Genomic DNA, 6,249 nt, shown 5'->3' with positions numbered 1-6,249 from the left:
ATATCCCTAAGTTTCCAATAGGACCCCACTGCCATGGGAGGGTAGGACAAAAGATGTCATGCAAGTTCTTTTCCATAAGCACGTATGACTATATACGGAATACATGCCTACATTACATTGACGAATTGGAGATAGTTCTGTGTCACCCTATGTTATGACTGTTACATGATGAACCGCATCCGGCATAATTATCCATCACTGATCTGGTACCTACGAGTATTCCATATACTGGTTTATGATTATTTACTTTCCCGCTGCTACTGTTACAATCACTACAAAATACCAAAAACATTACTTTTGATGTCTTTACTTTTGTTGTTGTTACCACTACTATCATATTACTTTGCTACTAAACACTTTGCTGCAGATACTAAGTTTCTAGGTGTGGTTGAATTGACAACTCAGCTGCAAATACTTGAGAATATTCTTTGGCTCCCCTTGTGTCGAATCAATAAATTTGGGTTGAATACTCTACCCTCGAAAGCTATTGCGATCCCCTATACTTGTGGGTCATCAAATATTATGTTTGAATGACATGTATTCCCATTGTAAAAACAATGTTTTTATTGAATTTATCAAGGCTGTATTTATACTTGTGCCCAAAAGTATTGTGATGCCTCATGTGCGGCCGTTTATGTATACATGTGTATAACCTGAAAGATTGCAGTCGTCGGCTTCAGCCCCCACGCATATAATGCGGGGGTGTTCGCAGAAGACGCGTATTCACACTTAATCCAACGTCTTGGTCCTAATAAGGAGGTGATAGCGCAGCGAACTAGGCAACCGGACTATAATGCTCTAACACTTTCACTTAGCCATAGGAGTTTGACAGTGGGGCTACTATATAGCCCCTGGTGGCTCCGCACTCACCCGAATTCGGGGTGCGTACTTGCCCGGCCGGGAAACGGCCCTTCGTTAAGGCGGAGGAATTCTAAGATTCCGATGGGTCATCGAGTGGTTCACCAGTCTCGCGCTATATCATGACAGTCAGTTTTCGGCTTTCTCTACTGAGGTGCTTGTCCGGATGAACCAGGGCACAATCGCAGTAGTTCTCCCGGTGCCGCCTTAGCCGATAGAGCGGAACGTAAGACAGCAAAACACAGGAGTCGGGCAAACCCAACATTTGACCAAAGACATGATTCGGAGCTGATGCATATAAGGCCAAACTCACGACGCCGAACACTCCCTAAGGTATTCGGTCTTTATGGTGTAAATCGGGCCTAAACAGTGCCCCTTGTAAGAAGCCCCTGGTGTCCAGGTACGTGCATTGTTCTGACGTGGCCACATGCCAAGACGTCAGCATCCTTCTCAATGGTACTGAGAATCCGAGGGATGTGTATCAACAAGAGACAGTAAAAAGGTTGACGCAGGATCTTAATCTAAAAAGAATCCTTTGAACGGGTCCCTGCTGCACATCTGTGCATGTGTCTCCGTTGTGCCGTATCCTGGACGGGTGTAGCACGATGGTCATCTGTAAAACAGAGGAACTTAGGTGAAAAGTTGTCGTGCAAAAAGGTAGGTTTTAAAGAAACCATGTATAGTTCAAGATGAGTAAAAATTGCCACTTGTCTGCACGCGTTGAGCCCCTTGTATTTGTAATAGGGGTGTGGTCATCAAACCTGTATGAATTACATATAGCTGCGCCGGAATCGTCTAACCGTGTCCGTGGTCTTGACGACCTATCGAATGTTTTAGTTGGTGAGGCCGTTTTAGTGTGCGGCTGCCAAGGCAGCCGCACTCTCTTCGGCGCGCAGGGATTGCTCAATATTTCCTTTTACTGTAATGATGCCACGTGGACTGGGCATCTTAAGCGCGAGGGAAGCGTAATGCGGTATTGCGTTAAAGCGGGCGAAAGCTTCGCGTCCGAGTAGTGCTTGATAGCCACTTTGGAACGGAGCAATGTGGAAGGTTAAATTTTCGCTACGGAAGTTGTCGGGGAAGCCGAATACAACCTCTAGTAGTAGGGAGCCCGTGCAATGAGCCCCTGGGCCTGGCGTTACTCCTCTAAAGGTAGTATTGTTGCAGAAATTTTCGTTGGGTCTATCCCCATTTTGCGGATTGTGTCCTGATATATCAGGTTTAAGCCGCTGCCGCCGTCCATCAGGACTCGTGTGAAGTGGTATCCATCAATTATTGGATCTAATACCAAGGCAGCCCATCCTGCGCTCCGGATACTTGCTAAGTAATCCTGATGGTCGAAGGTGATTGGTTGAGACGGCCAGTGGCAGAACTCCGCGGTGATAGGCCCTTGGGCATGTTTATCTGGGAGTGCCGCTTTGCTTCTCACCTTTATCACGTGTAACACGTTTACTGTTTTGACTTCTGGTGGAAATTTCTTCTGTTCCCCAGTGTTTTGCGTGCGAGGCTCATCCTCGTCTTCGCTTGGTGTATCCTGCCCCTTATGTTCGGCGTTGAGCTTGCCGGACTGCTTGAAGACCCAACATTCTCTGTGGGTATGATTTGCAGGTTTATCAGGGGTGCTATGGATCTGACATATTTGGTCCAGAATTTTGTTTAAGCTGGACAGTTCATCTCTGGCGCCTTTAGGGGGCGGCTTTTGCTGACCTGGCTAAGAGCTTCTGAATCCGGCGTTTACCGCCGTGATCTTCGGGTTGTCTTCTTTATTCCGAGGCCTATTATTTTTGCTGCGTCGTGATTTCCCGTTTCCGTCTCTAACTTTGGATGTATTTGGGTCGCTGGTGCTGCATCGGGCTAGCCAGCTATCCTCGCCCGCGCAAAAGCGGGTCATGATGCTTGTTAATGCTGTCATTGTTCTCGGCTTTTCTTGGCCAAGGTGTCTGGCAAGCCATTCGTCTCAGACGATGTTCTTAAAGGCTGCCAAGGCTTCAGCGTCCGGACAGTCGACTATTTGGTTCTTTTTAGTAAGAAACCTATTCCAAAGCTTTCGGGCTGACTCTCCGGGCTGTTGAGTTATATGACTCAAATCGTCCGCATCCGGAGGTCGGACATAAGTCCCTTGAAAATTCTTCTAAAAAGCGTCTTCAAGCTCTTCCCAGCTTCCAATGGAGCTTTCGAGGAGCCTTCGAGCTTGAGGGGTAAGTACTTGATGGCGTGGAAATCATCTCCTCGAGCCATATGGATATGGAGGATATAGTCCTCAATCCAGACCCCAAGGTCTGTTGTTCCGTCGTATGCCTCTATGTTTACGGGTTTGAATCCCGCTGGAAATTCATGGTCCAGCACCTCATCAGTAAAACATAGGGGGTGTGCGGCACCCCTTTATTTGGGTGTGCCGTGTTGTTCGGATATTTGTTGTGTTGCATTGCTTGCTAGAGCGTGCTTTCTTGGCCCATAGATAGATCTGGTTGGGCCATCTTTTTGATGCGAGTCCTCGTGTGGATCGCGTGTTGGCTTGTGTGCGGCGCCGTTTGCCGCTCTATGTTGGCCATGAGGTCGTCTATCCGACCGGATGGCTGCTTTGTTTTTTGATTGCGGGGGCTCTAAGGCCTCCTCATCAAATTCGGGCAATAGCTTTCGCTTCGGGTAGCTCTTTGTGTGGCGACTGCCGCCATATTTGTCTGTGGTGTTGAGTACCTTGCTCCATATGATTCTGAGTGCATCTTCCACAGTCTTGAGCTTCCGCTTCTGCTTTTTCAGGCTACGCGCAGTGGCGACGAGCCTTTTATGGAGGTTCTTCTGCTCCAGGAACTTGTCCGGCGTGAGGTCATCCAGACCGTTATCTTGGGGACAGGTTGTTCGGTTTGGTTATCCAAGTTGCCTTGTTCAGACGGTTGCTCGATGCCATGTTCATCATCCGCCGGCTCGCCCTGCTCTGTGGCTGGGTCTGTATGACCGTTGTTTCTGTCGAGGTGGGGTTTGGAGCGGCGCTTACGCCGCTGCTTTGACTGTTTTTCGAAGGAACGATCCTTCGTTGCGTCCTCCCATTCCTCGTTGTTTCCTTTGGGTGTGTCAACCATGTATACATCGTAGGATGAGGTGGCTTTCCAGTGCCCTGTAGGCGCTGGTTCGTGTTCGTCTCCTATATCGTTGTCCATATCGTCGACGTCTTCAGCGTCGAAGTCAAGCATGTCAGTCAGATCATCGACAGTGGCTATGAAGTGGGTGGTGGGTGGGCGTCGAATTTCTTCGTCGTCCACATCCCAATCATGCCGGTCATAATTCGGCCAGGACTCTCCTGACAAGGAGAGAAATCTTAGTGAGTTCAGTATGTCGCCGAAGGGCGAGTGCTGAAAAATATCTGCGGCGGTGAACTCCATGATCGGCGCCCAATCGCATTCGATTGGCAGGGGCGCGGGTGGTTCAGAGTCCGGAGGAAAGACCAGAAATGTGGAGTCACAGCCCTCTCGAAGGATAAGGTTGGTGTTCGGCTCGATCGCCGTTGAGACTGCATCCTTCGCGGCGGGGTCTAGCCACCCGCCCTCGGTCGGCGCAGTTGGCTCCGAATTAAAGGTCGGAGCGGATGCGGGTGCGGCCTCCAGGACACTCTTCGGCGGCAGAGCTAAATCATGCCCATCGTGACAGTGCGGCGCACTCGGCAGGGGCTCGAATCTGTCGAAGATCAAGTCTTCGCGGATATCGGCCGTGTAGTTTAAGATTCCGAACCTGACCTGATGGCCCGGGGCGTAGCTTTCAATCTGCTCCAGATGGCCAAGCGAATTGGCCCACAGTGCAAAGCCGCCGAATACAAAAATCTGTCCGGGGAAAAAAGTATCACCCTGGACTGCATCGCTAACGATGATCGAAGGAGCCATCGAGCCTGATGATGACGACACAGAGGAACTCTCAATGAAAGCACCAATGTTGGTATCAAAACCGGCGGATCTCGGGTAGGGGGTCCCGAACTGTGCGTCTAAGGCGGATGGTAACAGGAGGCAGGGGACACGATGTTTTACCCAGGTTCGGGCCCTCTTGATGGAGGTAAAACCCTACGTCCTGCTTGATTTATTCTTGATGATATGAGTATTAGAAGAGTTGATCTACCACGAGATCGGACAGGCTAAACCCTAGAAGCTAGCCTATGGTATGATTGTTGTTGTCCTACGGACTAAACCCTCCGGTTTATATAGACACCGGAGGGGGCTAGGGTTACACAGAGTCGATTACAATGGGAGGAGATCTACATATCCGTATTGCCAAGCTTGCCTTCCACGCCAAGGAAAGTCCCATCTGGACACAGGACGAAGTCTTCAATCTTGTGTCTTCATAGTCCAACAGTCCGGCCAAAGGTTATAATCCGGCTGTCCAGACACCCCCTAATCCAGGACTCCCTCAATGTCCATCCAACGGCTGACGTGCTTCTTCAATATCTGATCTTCCTCCTCCAGCCGCCTAAACTAGCGCCGGAGGGACTGCCTGCTCCCTCCTCTTGTGGCCCGCTGTGATGCCGCGCAGGCTTCCCCGGCCCACCCTACTCCCTCCGCTGGCCTGGCCGCACGCAATCAACTGCCTCCTTATTACGTGAAAAAAATGATTCCTCCCACTAACATCAGGGGTGCACCGGTCGGGAGGTTGACCTGTGGGCCTCCTAAGTTGACACGTACGCGGGGCTTGTCAACTTAGTCAACAAATGATTCTAGCAGTAGTAACCGTTGGATTTGAATCGAACGGTCCTGCTGCTTCTTCAATCGCTGCTCTTCTTGCACCAGCTGCCCAAACCAGCGCCGGGGAGACCGCCTGCTCCTGCCTCCAGTAGCCGGTTGTGCTGCCGTTGAGGCCTCATCGCCCCCTACTACTCCCACCGCTAGCCAGGCCCTGTGGCGATGGCAGCCTCACACCGCAGCCAAACTAGTGAATCCTCGTACTCCTCTCCGCGTGGGCATCCACTGCCGCGTCTTCCCCGGCTCCACGTCGTACCCTTCCTAGGCCTCGCCGTCGTCCACCGCCTTGGTGCTCTCAGCGTGGCGTGGTCAACGACATTCCATCGGAAGAGTACTGTACGTGGAGAGGCTGACAGCTGGGTCCACGGCCATAGCCCAGTTTTTTTGTGATTTGCCAAGTAAGTCGCTTTGTCAGGCCTGTTGAGATGCAAATCTTTCAAGACGAGGAGAGCTTTCATTCGGCTGGCCGAGAAAATGGCCCATCAGTAATGAGAAATGGGTCGTACATTTTTAAAACACATCAAACCGGCAATTAGTTTCAAATATCTTTTTTTTTCATTTCGGGATTTTAAATTACATTAATTTTTATGCGTGGAGAATTTGTTGGATTTTATATTGATATACATTTATTTTTAAAATCAGTTTGAATGTGAGTCGAAATTTCGGGATT

The sequence above is a fragment of the Triticum urartu genome, chromosome 3 (assembly GCF_003073215.2).
Source record: "Triticum urartu cultivar G1812 chromosome 3, Tu2.1, whole genome shotgun sequence".
Taxonomy (NCBI): domain Eukaryota; kingdom Viridiplantae; phylum Streptophyta; class Magnoliopsida; order Poales; family Poaceae; genus Triticum; species Triticum urartu.
Note: the sequence above shows the minus strand (reverse complement) of the source record.